Raw genomic sequence first — 13906 nt, forward strand, 5'->3', positions numbered from 1 at the left:
AATGCGAGATTTGGTTGACATGCTTCTAGCGGCAGCGGTTAAAAATATTCTGGGGCACTGGAAGAACGCCAGCAAAGCCACCTTCAAGCGCTGGTTCAACTGGGTAACATTCCTCCGAGCAGCAGACAACATCACTGCCAAACACAAGGCGGCGAACCACACAGCCAAAGAGAACATGTGGGCAGCCCTAGACGAATACCTAAAACGATAGCCCCCCCCCCCCTCTCCTCTCTCTTTTCCTCTCTCTTCTTTCTCTCTCTCGTGCTTGCCACCACCGAGCACTAATGTATACAATGTATATGCAAAACTTACTCAATTCAATAAAAAAAATTTGAAATAAATAAAAAAAAAAAAGAATGCGAATCGGTCCACTTAACAGGCGAGATACGGAAGCAGTGGAAGAGAAAACACAATACGGCAGCTGGCGAACCGGAAGTTGTTACAAGCCACCTCGAGGAGAACACGAATCCCAAACCCACCTGATTTCTCTCCCGAGACTGGAGAAGAAGCGCTGCCTGAGTGTTCTGCCCCAAGATCGACATCCTTGGACAATAAAACCAGAGAGGCTGCCAAGAACTCATCAAGGCCGGCGCCCTTACGTTCAGAGAGAAGCGGAAGACCGTGGCAGGGCATCCGGTCGGACTTACAGCCCACCACGTTTCTGGAGAAACATGGCTTAGTCAGATACAGGGCCAGATCTGGGGAAAATGGGAGGGAAGGGGGACATAACGGTTCTCTACCTCTTTTTAGGGATTTTTTTCTCCCTCTTCATTTTTTCCCGCCATTACTTGTGTAAGTATAGCAAGTACTCCCTCTAAAAGTGTAAAGCATACCTCGACTGTAGACCTTAGCCTTAATTTTCGAGACAAAGGACTTCCAGCGGGTTAACAAAGTTTTTGTGCTCATGTTACGTTTTTTTCCTTTCATCAGCCACACGCTGTATTATTTTAAATCACGGGTGTCAGTGTTAATGGGAGTGGCCCTCTCCTAGTACAACAGTCTAAAGAAGAGTGACTTACCACTGGCGTCTCTTTCTTTCTTTGACGTCGTGTTGTGACCGGGTCGCGAAGAACGAAGATGCTGATAGTCTAGAAAGAGAGAAGAAGAGAAAACCAAAGAAGAGACTGCATTACTAACGGGGTTGATAAATTATTGAAAGCAATAACATAAAACAGGAGAAATAAAACACGAGTGCTAACATAACTTAGTTGTAAGTGTGTTAAAATCCTGCCAACTGTGACAAGTGGTGGAGAATGTCAGCAAATTGACTCCCATTGCTAAAAATGGAAAACGTGGTACAACAACTTATTCAAGGGCAGCGGAAATTAGAATGGGCTCTTGAGAGACATATGTCCTCCGCCAAAGCGGATCGTGAAACATTTAAGGATTCCATGAAAGCCCAAGTGGAGAGTCTTCACAAGGTAGCGAAGGACCAATTCCAATTGACTTCTAATCTTTCTACCTCCCGTTCTACACCTCTAGGACTGCGCATTTCTTTACAGAAGTATGTTCCTGGGTAAGTCCCTGACGCCTTCCTCTTGAACTTTGAACGAGCTGCTAAAGCTTGTGCTTGGGCTTCAGAAAAATGGCCCTTTTTTCTGGCTCCCCTGTTATCCCAAGCTGCTTATCAGGTAGCCAATCCTTATGGCACTACGTCGTATGAGGAGATCAAGGGTGTCATATTGGATCCCTCAGGATCGGATGCGGAAGCCTACCGCCTGAAATTTGGAAGAGATATAGGTGCACCCCTGTATAATCCCAAGACTATTTTTCTTAAACTGAAACTAGCAGGTAATAAATGGCTCAAACCGCTAGAAAACACAAAAAAAGAGATTGTGAATCTAGTATATTTAGAACAGTACTTGGAGGCTCTTCCTCTAGCAACATAAACATGGCTTAGACAATATACTGGCTTAACAGTGGAACAAGCAGTAGAAATAGTCACTACTTTTTCAAGAGCCCAGCCTCATTCTGTTTCGGGGAACTAGAGAAAAACATCAGAGGAGGTATCAATAATCCGATCAAATGTGACAAGAAACCCAGTAAAATCCTCACAGAACCATCCAAAGTTAGAACATTTAGAACAATGACAACTCTCTAAAAAATCCTCAGTGTTTTGACTGCGGGGAGTGGGGACATATATCTCGATCTTGCCCCAACAAGAAACCCACTAAGGAACCCATGGCCGTCAGTTTTATACCCTGCACCGTCCTTTAATCTCAGGAAAGAGGTCATTGTTTCTGTGAAAGTAATTTCTTAAAAGCCAATCCATTACGGCTTTGTTAGATTCAGGGTGCAGACAATCATTTATCCAACAGACATTGGTACAAACCTCAAAACTTCTGCCTTACAAAAAAGTAGATATTAGCTGCGTCCATGGGGATGTAAAAATTATCTAGTAGCTGAGGTAGTGGTAACTACACAAACAAGAAAGGACTTGAAGGTGGAAGTAGGGGTGATACCAAGTCTCCCTGAAGAAATGATACTGGGTACAGATAATACAGAATTCCTGTCCATGTTCCAGACACAATTACCTTCTTTACAACCTCGGGAAAAGATGGAACAACCCCCTCAAAGTCAAAATACCTTACTTACCTCAGCGCCTTGGCAAATAGAGATTTTCACCATGCCAAAAGAAATTACGGGAATCTACAAAACGTGTGGAGAGAGGCAGCGGAGAATGAAGGGAAACCCCTGTCTCATTTCCCTCAGTTTCTCATAAAACGGCTCTCTTATAAAGATTGGAAAAACCTGGGTCTGATCTCCAACTTCTTGTCCAAAAGAATTTAGGAAACAAATACTTTTTTTCCCCATGTTCACACCTACTGGCTGGATACACAGAAGCAGAAAAAACATCCCAGATGGTTTTGAGATACTTTTATTGGCCAGGTATTCATGCAGAGATAAAATAATATTGTCAGGAGTGTGAGCTTTGTCAGCAAAAAAACCCCTATAGACCTCCCTCAGTTCCTCTTCAACCATTACCTATAATTGTCAAACCATTTGAGTGTATTGGAATAGATTTGATTGGTCCCTTCAAAAAATCCAAGAGCGGGAATACATATGTCATTGTAGTTGTCGATTATGCTACTTGCTATCCTAAGGCAGTTCCCCTCAGGGTGGCCACTACAAGGAACATATCCCATGTTCTCATTGAAATATTTTCCAGAGTAGGCTTCTCTAAGGAAATCATTACTGACCAAGGTACTCCTTTCGTCTCCAAACTAATGCAAGAAATATGTACTATTCTGGGTCTCACTCACCTCAAAATATCTGTATACCACCCCCAGACAGATGGATTAGTAGAACATTATAATGGTACCCTCAAGCTCACTGTTCGAAAAATGCTCCTCGGAGACGGAAACATTTGGGACCTCCTCCTTCCCTCTGCTCTCTTTGTCATCAGAGGACAGGTTCAAAGCAGTCTAGGCTGCTCCTCGTTTGAGCTTTTGTATGGTTGACAGCCTAGAACCTTACTTGAATTGACCAGAGAAGCCTGGCAAAAGGATGTTGGAACGGAAGCACAAGATCTGTTGGAATACGTCCAACAATTAAGATCCCGTAGTGGTAAACTGAGGGACTTAGCTCACACTCCGCTTGAAAGAAATCAGGGAACTGATTCTATGACAAGGAGAAAAAATGGAGGGAGTTCGAAATGAACGACTGGTTACTTATTCTACTTCCCTCCTCTAATAACAAAAATGAAGGCTGAATGGAAGGGCCCCTATCAAACAGTAGATAAAATAGGGAAAACGACCTACAAAATAAAAATTGGTCCTTCCAAGAATCAGACCTACCATATAAACCTTTTTAAAATATGGTTGGGACCCCCACCAAAAAAAGGATATTTTCTTCGAAAAGAGGTTTCACTAGACAGCACCATTAAGAAATTAGTCATTAATGATGAACTAAATAAAAAACAAAAAGATTCATTTGGCTCTATCTTGCACTCCTTCTCAATAATCTTTTCCGATTCTCCTAGTTGTACCCGGTTAGCAGAACATGCTATCACTACCGACAAGGGAATGGCTGTCCGACAAAAACCTTACAGAATACCAGCAGCCAGAAGGGAGGCAGTTAGTAAAGAGATATCCAATATGCTGAAGATGGGAGTGATTCAGCCCTCCAAAAGTAACTGGTACTTCCCAATTGTACTCGTCCCTAAACCAGATGGATCTATAGGTTTCTGTATAGATTTTAGGGCGGTCAATCGTATATATAAATGTGATGCTTGTCCCCTTCCCCAGGTGGATAAACTCATTGAGAAGTTATGAAAGGCGAAATACATCACCAGATTAGATTTAACAAAAGGGTATTAGCAAGTACTTCTAAAAAAGGAAGACCAGGAGAAAACAGCCTTCTCCACTCCGGATGGACTTTTTGAATTTACTGTCTTGCCTTTTGGCCTACATGGGGCCCCTGCAACCTTTTAAAGGTTATTGAATAAGATACTCAAGACTCATCAAGCTTACTCGAATGCGTATCTGGATGATATAGTAATTTTTAGCCCCATTTGGGAGATGCATTAACAACATCTCCACATGACACTTAATGAGCTACAATTCGCTCGATTACATGTTAATGCAAAAAAATCCTGTGACTGGTTTACTAAGGTAAGGTACTTAGGCTACATGTTGGGAAACGGACTGATTGAACCGCAGGAGGAGAAGGTCTTTCCCCGCGAACAGAAATATTCCACGATCAAAAAGGAATGTCATGCTGTTAAGTGGGCTATTGAAAAATTGAGATAGTACCTGGAGGGCCATCCTTTCATCCTCTATATGGACCATGCCACTTTAACTTGGATGAGCAAGACCATGGGTAATATTTCCAGGGTCCTCCGATGGTTTCAAGTCAAGTCAAGGCAAATATTCTTGTAGAGCGCACTTATCACCATAAGGTCTCAAGGCGCTTACAGCAAAACAAAACAGCAACCACAGACAGTAACTCCTGTACAGCAAACTATTTACTTAGGAAAGAGCCTATTTACTTAGAAAAGAGTTTCTCTCCCAGCCGCCCTTTCAATTTGAGGTTCGTCATCGAAGCAGTAAGGAATATGCTAATTCTGACTTCCTCTCTCGTATGCCTCTTTTCCCTTAACAGGAAAATCATAGGGTGGATATGTTGATGGGTACATGATTCGGAGGATGAAGATATCCCTTGGCATGGTATTCATACCTCACCCTCACCTGAACAATATTCTTTCTCCCCTCAGCCAAAGCATAGCTCTGACTCTGCTTCTAAGGAGAATGTCGGGCAGGGTCAGATAAGAAAAACAGCAAACCCTGTGACTCCGATAATGAGGCAACCAATCAGAATGCAAATCAGTCCCCTTAATGGGTGAGATAGGGAATCAGTTGAGGAGAGAAAAAATACAACTGCTGGCGAACCGGAAGTTGTTACAAGCCACCTCGAGGAGAACGTGAATCCCAAACCCACCTGGTTCCTCTCCCGGGTATGGAGAAGTGACGCTGCCTGAGGGTTTACAGCCCCGAGACCAACATCCTTGGATCCCCCACCTGTACCTCTTACAACAAAACCGGAGAGGATGCAGAGAACTCGTCAGGACCGGCATCCTTACGTTCAGACAGAAGCAGAAGGCTATGACAGAGTCCCTGGTCAGACTTGCAGAAGGAAAGGGTGACATAATGGTACTCTATCTCTCTTTGGGGATTTTTTCTCCCTCCTAATTTCTTTAAGTCCCCCCCCCATTACCCGCATAAGTGAATAAGCAAAGCAAGCACTCCCTCAAAAAGTGTAAAGCATTGCTCGACTGGAGATCTTAGTCTTAATTTTCGAGTCAAGGACTTTATGGAATTAACAAAGTTTTTCTGCTCCTGTTACGTTTTTCTTCCTTTCATCTGCACACACTATATTATTTTAAATCAGGGGTGTATTTATGGAAGCTGCCCTCTCCTAGTAACTTTTAGAAAGTGATGGGGTGAAAAATAAGTATGTAATTTTCTCTTGTTCTTGCCCTGGACAGGGGGTGCAACCCCTAACCCCCTATGGTAAGTACGAATCGACAGGTTTGTCAGGGCAAGATGCTTTTCATCTGATTTTTCCTGGACAAAATTCCAATTATGCATTCGAAGTGTTTGAAGGTTTATTTGTACTCTGTTCACCAGAGTGGGTGTAAAGAAAAAACAGCCAACACGTGTTTCGCCCCTTACATGGCCATCCGGCCCGGGGCTTCCTCAGGGCTGTGGGTATATTGCTTTTCATTAGGCAGTGATTGGGGTTAGTGTGGTGGACATATAGTGGTGGTAGGTGGAGAAAAGGGTTGGCGGTGGGGAACGGTTAAGGAAGGGGATAGAAAAAAGAGAGAGAGAGAGAGGACCAAGGTAGAGAAAGGGGTGTGGGTGAATGGAGTACAACCACAGGGGTGTGTTAGTGTGGGGTTTTACAATGTGTGGTAAGATTCAGATGGTTGAGATAGGTAAGAGTAAGACAAGTTTAAGTAGAAAGCGAGAGGTAGCAGCGCCATTATTAGGAGGTCGAAGGGGAGAGTGGGAGAATAGAGGGAGGAGAGGTGACATAGTGGAAGCAATGGTCATAAGTTGTATATACATATTTACAAGTATGTTTAGAAAGCATTTCACATTACATTTCAGGAGGTCAAAAACAGTTAAAATGTTATAGTGCAGGATTAATTCCTGTCTTGATAACAGACAGCAGGTAGTGGCTCTGCCGCCTTTTAAGTCGGATGTGAGGAAAGTTGGGCAGGGGGTACCACAGGGCTCGGCCATCAGCCCCATACTTTTCAACCTGTATCTCCGCCCTCTGATCCAACTGATAAAATCTTTCGGCATATCGGTGTTTAATTACGCCGACGACACTCAGTTGGTTTTCTCATTGGAGGGCAAAGATGCCGTCTCTTTAGAGACTTTCCACCGCTGCCTGACTGCCACTTCGAACTGGCTGCGTTCCAACTCCCTTCAGTTCAACGGATCTAAGACGGAGATTCTCTACTGTTCCAATGGGGAAACAGCCTTAATAACGAAGTTTGAAAAACGACTGACCTGAACAACGAATCCCAAACAACGACCAATCTGTTAACCACGACATCCTTAACTACGACTTGCACGAACAACTACTTTCCTAAACCACGAAAAAAACGAACTCGTTTTGTGGCCACTAGATGGCACTATTGTAATAACAATGAAAAGCCTTTCCGGAATGGGTCCCGCTCCTGGCAGATGAGGCTTTTGGTGAAGGTTGTCAGGTAGGCCATTTAAATGTATTATGTATAAATAATGTATCCCCTCACCTTCCTGGTACCACTTGCTCTCCAACCGTGGATGGGAGGCTGATGAAGCAACATCACTGGTCATTCCATTTGAGATTGCAAACCTTATCATGCCTTATTCCATAAGCAGAATTTGCCTTTCAATGTTCAGCTGTCTTTCACTCTTCCCACGTTATGTGCAACGTCCATAACATCACTTCTCTAACTCGCTCAGGACTGCCACTATGCCTAGAAAATCTTTGCAGTCCTGTTTCCCCAAACCTGTTAAATGTACATACTTCGGCATGGGTCGTTGATAGTGATTATATAACCTTCGAAATGAAACCACTGTTTATTTCACATCTCAGAATGATCCTATAACAAATGAAACTGCAACACACGCAAACAGATACAAGCAGATATTTAACGGTCATAAACATCTCCATAAAAAGGATGGAAATGCTAGACTAGTAGTCTCAAATATTTCACTTTTCAGAAGCCTTCACGGCCTTCCCCGGTTCCCCGACTTGGGTACAAATGTACATGTCCATCTAGGGAACGGGGCAGACATCTTTGAGTTTTGCAACTTTTGGCAGACATGGTCTGCAATCTAAAAAACTATACGCATTAGCTACTAAAAGATAAAAAAAATCTTTCTCACCCGGCAAGTTTTTTCTTTCTACATTAACAAACATAATACTCAATCACGAACGCTTTCCCAGACGTACTAGAGCTGTGAAGATAGCTGACAAACCCTGAGATATCTCCGTTCATAAACACATGTCCGACCTGACCAATTCTTCTACGCCCACTCTTGGCACTACCAATAGTTGCCGCCTAATGTGGATATTGGATCCATCAGAAATATACGCATTTTCCCCCTGGGGTACCACCACAGCATCTCTTCGACACCTGAAAACATTTAAAGCCATTTTTCTGTCAATACAGAACAAAGTTGCACTTCGTGGTTTAGGAACTCGTTGTTAAGAATGGAGTGGTTAGGCATTGCTCGTGGTTTACCCTCCGTGGTTTAGGAATTCGTTGTTTAGGCAGTAGTTGTTTGATCATATATTCGTTCCAATGATCGTGTACCACGTGTTCTACCGGATGAGTTCTGGCCTCCTTCTTTCTCTGGGACGGTGACGGCCGCAGAGTCTGCCCGTAATTTGGGGTCATGTTTGGCCCTAACCTTCAACTGGATCTTTTTGTAAATAAGTCCGTGGCCACTTGCATGATGCTGCTTCGGATGTTGCGGAAGGTCCTACCACTTCTTCCAGCGCAGGCTAGGCCAGAGGTAGTGCGGGGTCTGATCCTAAGCAGATTGGACTATTGCAACGCACTACTTCTGGAGGCGCCCAAAATGCTGGTGGGCAGGTTCCAGCGGGTCCAGAACATGGCAGCCAAGCTGGCACTATCTCGACCACGCGCTGCCTCTTCTATTTTGGCATTAAAAGATCTACATTGGCTGCCGGTTCACCAGCGGATCCTTTTCAAAGCATCCTGTCTTGTCTTTAGAGCTTTACATAGACAGGGCCCAGTGCTGTTACAGAACCTTTTCTCCTGGTATACCACATCTCGGAGCCTGCGCTCCTCGTCGGCGTACTTGGTGTCGGTTCCTAGAGTGCAGAGAGTAAGGATGGGTGGACGGTCGTTTAGTTTTGCGGCCGCCAGACTCTGGAACTCTCTCCCGCTCTCGTTAAGAAGCCAGGGTGAATTCCTTGCCTTTAAAACGGGTCTGAAAACCCATCTGTTTCCCAGAATAGCCTAACTTTGCATCTGTTTTTAGAGCAGTCTACTTTCGCTTCGATAGTTGTGGCTTATCTAGTCAAAGCGCCAGGATGCCCTTTAGGTGACAGATTAGCGCTATATAAGTATGCCAAATAATAATAATAATAATAATTAGTATTATTGGCGGCGGGCGATTGGTAATATATATGTAGTCATTTCATTTGCAAGTACCGAGGCATTTTCACATGGCCCAGAGCATTGAGCGGACAGAGGTTATGAGGAGAGCAAAATGGGAAAAGGAAGATTAATTTCATTTAGAAAGGATGAAGTATTTTCGTCCGGTTAATATGCGAATATGCAGAACAAAGTGTCAGACGGCATGCATTGGGTATAACCGTGGTGAAGTCCAGGTTAAAGCGTATACCATAGTTCACGTAATAACAGTCAGAAACCATAAGCGGGTAGACGTTTTAGCAGAGCATGTATGCCGGGTGATACATTAACGAGATGGCATATTATAGGTAAAGTTTACATGTATAGCATTACATGAGTGGACAGAGGTATAAAAGGAAATTATAGTTACATTCGGATGGGTTCCCGGATCAGCAATGTACCGGGATGGTTTGGAGGGAAAAAATTGGAGAGAGGGAAACCAACAGTGAATATCGGCGTACGAGCTTTTTAAATTCTCATGTCATCCATGCGGTGGTAGTGAGATTGTGAACTATAATTTACAGGTCCAAATGCAGTTATCAGGTGGGGTGACATGGCGTGTGGGTTTAAAAATTGTGGTTGGATAAACGATGTTCCGTAAGCCTGGTCTGGGGGCCTAGTTACGGGTCATTTGTGTAGTGAAAAAGGGCACCTAGTAACGTGAAGAGGTATATAGACAGGTGATTGTAAAGAAGGTCGACGTGGGTGCTTGCTATCAGTGTTGCAAATCTACGGCGGTTCTATGCTTGAGTCGCCTATCGCAAATTTAATAATGAGCAAGTAACGGTAAATCTCATTTGATTGTCGTGGTAAACCATAAAAAGGATCTTGGTTATACTATGCTAAATGGGTGGCTATAGGTTTAATAAGTTATCAAGGAGTGGCAAACAGTTTGGTGGTAAGTGTGGGCTTATCGTATGAAGTTGGATAAGGTCTGTCAGTGTCGTAGAAAGTAAGTGGTTCTTAAGATTCTGTGGGGAGGGACTCAATGCAGTGCAATCGAACCTAATTAGGCGGCTTGGTTTAGAGCTTTCTCTGGTGGGCTTACCAGAAAAAGGCTTTGCTTTTCAAAGGCTTTCCTTGTCGCCTCATGCTGTTTACCCTCATATGCTGCAAGCTCTGCCTTCTCCAACTACCCCATGCTCTGTGTTGCGTTTTCTCTCGTGGGATTCTCTTGCTGAACAGTATATTTATTTAAATTATTTGTATTTATTCAAAATGAGAACAAACTGTCAGTTTTGTTTATTTTCCACCTTTTGTCCCCACCTTCACATAACTTAATAAGCCCTGCCCACTCTTTTCCAACCCTTAGGTTTTGAAGGGAGCAGACCAGAAATCATTTTGCCTTGAGGAGACTCAGCACAAATAAGTATGAAGTCTTCTGCGCTAAGCTGTGCTCCCTCTGAATGTGAACGCAAGCAACCCCGAATAGGTTCGACATGCTGGGCCTTATCTTGGAGGTACATCTATAGCCCTGTGGCACTATAAGCACAGGACTCTATCACTGCATACCCTGTGAACTTATGGCATTTCAGTGATACAAACAAGCAACATCAAAGCCAATAAATAGATTAACCGCTGAGGCTTTTTCATCCTAGTGCTGAACCCTTTTAAGCAATTTGGGGAAGTTTGTGCTTTAGGTCTCCATGACTTTTTCCCAACATATGGTTTACACGCCAAATTTCTGCCCTTTTTTCCCCAACATTCATGGGGATTATAAAGGTACCCAGGGTTTGGTGGATTCCTCAGGAGAAGACCTAGAAGATATAGCTACATTGTGAGTTTAGGGAGAAATATGAAAAAGAGCTCCTAAAAAAGTGTCAATTTTTTGCCTAGAAAATCGCATCAACAAAAGGTTTGCTGTGCTAAAGCCACCATCATCTCAGCCTCAGGAACATGAGGTGCTGAATCAAAAAAACAATGTATTTATCTACGTTTTGGCATTTTCTAAGAGGTAGCCCATTTTTCCAAATTTTTGTGCTTTCAACATACTTCCAGGTTGTGGTGGAAACCGGTGTGAAACCCACAGGTGACCCTGGAAGGCTATATAAAGAAGACAGAATTTTGAATTGAGCAAGGGGTAACTTGTGTAGATCCCTCAAGGGCTTCCCAAGAAACTAGCTGTTGAAATAAAAAAAATATTGAACATGGTAGGAAGAAAATTGACATTTTTTACAACATTTTCATCTGTAAATTCTTGGCATAATCGCTGATTTACAAAAGCAATATACTAATACTTCTGGTAGACCCTTCAAGTTTCGGTTAAATATATGGTTTACAGGTTGTCCAAGAACCCAGGTACCCAGAGCCAACTACTGAGCGGCATCTTTTAATGGCCTTTCATTGTGTACCGAGTATAGAGCAATTCATATGGTATGATATAAAGAGTGAAAAATGGGTATGATGGAAACCTATTTATTTCTGACATGTACACCAGATACGGAGTTTAGGACCAGTGGTTATTTTTACATCTCTGAATTTGTGGCTAGCCATACTAGCAAGCAATTCAGAGTGCATTTTTCAAAATATCTTCTTTCTTACACACTGGCTTAGATTTAGAAGGCACAAATGCAGAGGAATCCAATTGGTATTAACAAATCTTTTGATAAAAAGGGTACCTCTTGTGTGGGTAGACCTAGTATCCACAACAGGAAAGGGCCCAAATCGCAACATGGACTTAACATTTTTCCACTGAAAACTGATCCTTTTTTTGCAATGTGGTTAGCTGAGGATGTTGTGCCCTAGCTCTGCCGACACCTAAGATACCTGCACATTTTTGAAAACTAGACACCTGGGGGAATCCAGGGTGGGTGGCTTGTACAGTACTCATCAGGTTTTCTTACCCACCCAGAAGCCCTTGCAAACCTCAAAGTTTTACTAAAAACACACATTTTCCCCACAATTCAGTGAAGAAAGCTTTTGGAATCTTCGGGTAGCCATAAATTTCCTACCACTCAGCATTCCTCCAAGTCTCTCAGTAAAAATGGTACTTCATTTGTTTGGGTGGGCCTAGTACCTGTGACAGGAAAGGACCCAAACGCAACTGACTGACTGACTTACTGAAGGTACTTATAGAGCGCTCTTATGCGGAGGCGTCTTGGCGCTGGGTACAAGATCGAGGCACACAACTAACTTTAGCCTTGCAAGAAAAGCCTGGTCTTAATAGCTTTCCTAAAAATGGTCCGCGAAGGCCGGAGTCGAAGTGAGATGGGGAGAGCGTTCCACAACTTAGCTGCTAAGAAGGAGAAACGTTTCCCGCCCCATGTGACTCGCTTTGTCAGTGGAGGAAGAACCAACCCAGAATCCAGCGATCTTAAGCAGCGTGATGGAACATACCTGGGGAAGAGTCGTTGTATGTCTTCCGCCCCGCCTCCATAAAGTGCTTTGTGCACAAGGCAGAGTGCTTTAAAGTCCACCCTGCGCCTGACTGGTAGCCAATGTAGTTGTTTGATCCTGGCCGAGGTGGAGTGATGTTTAGGTAGACCGTACAAGACCCTAGCAGCCGCATTTTGAAGTGACTGGAGCTTATTCAGCTGTTTCACTCCTGCACCTGAATAGAGTGCATTGCAGTAATCTATTCTTGATAAAATAAGAGCGCCGACCACCGTTTTCCTAAGGAAAAATGGAATAAAAGGAAGGATTTTACGTAGTATCTTAAGCGTAAAAAAGCAGGTAGAGACCACTTGGTTTATCTGGGGAGCACATGTAAGACCTTTGTCAATGAGAAAGCCGAGGTTTCGGGCTTTACCCACCGGTGATGGACAGGTGCCGGCTTCAGGGTGCCACCAAGAATGGCTCCAAAATGAGGGTTGTTTGCCAAATTCCTAGATCTCGGTTTTTTCGGTGTTTAGTGTTAAGATATTTGCCTTCATCCATGACATCACAGAGGAGAGAGCGTCACGGAACCTGTCAGCGGATGTAAGGTCATTTTGAGTGACCGACACCATCAATTGAGTGTCGTCAGCATAGGTCACAAGCCACAGACCAAGACTTTTAATTAATCTTGCCAGTTGTGTAACATAAATGTTGAACAAGGTGGGAGATAACGCCGAGCCCTGAGGGACTCCACCCCGAAGGGTGAACTGCTCCGATCTTAGGTCATCCCAATATATTATTTGTTCTCTAGAGTCAAGGAAAGAGGAGAGAAGGGACAGAGCCTTACCGCTGACTCCCACGGTCTGCAGCCTATTAATTAACACTGTATGATTTACAGTGTCAAACACTGCCGTGAGGTCTAGCAGTATTAGGGCCGTCCTACTACCCTCATCCAGTACCCTTCTAATCTCCTCGGTAGCCATGACTAGGGCCGACTCAGTGGAGTGGCGGGCTCTAAAACCGTGCTGGGTGGAATCAAGTATATCATTCTCTTCAAGATAAGCAGTCAGTTCCGAATTTATGGCTTTTTCAAGAACCTTAGAGGGCAAAGGTAAATAGGAGATGGGACGATCGTTTCTAGCCTCTGAAGGATCGAGCGAGGGCTTTTTTAGAATGGGCCTAATGCAAGCCATTTTCCATCCTTCTGTAAAAGTCTCAGTACTAAGGACTAGATTAAGAAGAGGGTCAGCAGTGCCCCAACCTCATTGGTAGCTAAATGTAAAATGTGAGGAGGACAGGGGTCAAGAGGAGATCCTGATTTGGTTAAGGAGAGTGAATCTGCCACTTGATTCTCATCTAGACTAGTGAATTGAGATAAGCTGCCATGAACATGCTGTATTTCCCATCTCTGGAATGGGTCTG

The 13906-nt window shown here is 43.7% G+C and overlaps 1 protein-coding gene across 5 annotated transcripts in view; it reads left to right on the forward strand.

The window, feature by feature from the left end:
• The window catches only part of ENTHD1 (ENTH domain containing 1), a 1583016-nt gene that overhangs the window by 839215 nt on the left and 729895 nt on the right, over positions 1-13906 (forward strand). The gene's annotated exons all lie outside the window — the stretch shown is intronic.

Source organism: Lissotriton helveticus, chromosome 1_1 (assembly GCF_964261635.1).
Source record: "Lissotriton helveticus chromosome 1_1, aLisHel1.1, whole genome shotgun sequence".
Lineage (NCBI taxonomy): Eukaryota > Metazoa > Chordata > Amphibia > Caudata > Salamandridae > Lissotriton > Lissotriton helveticus.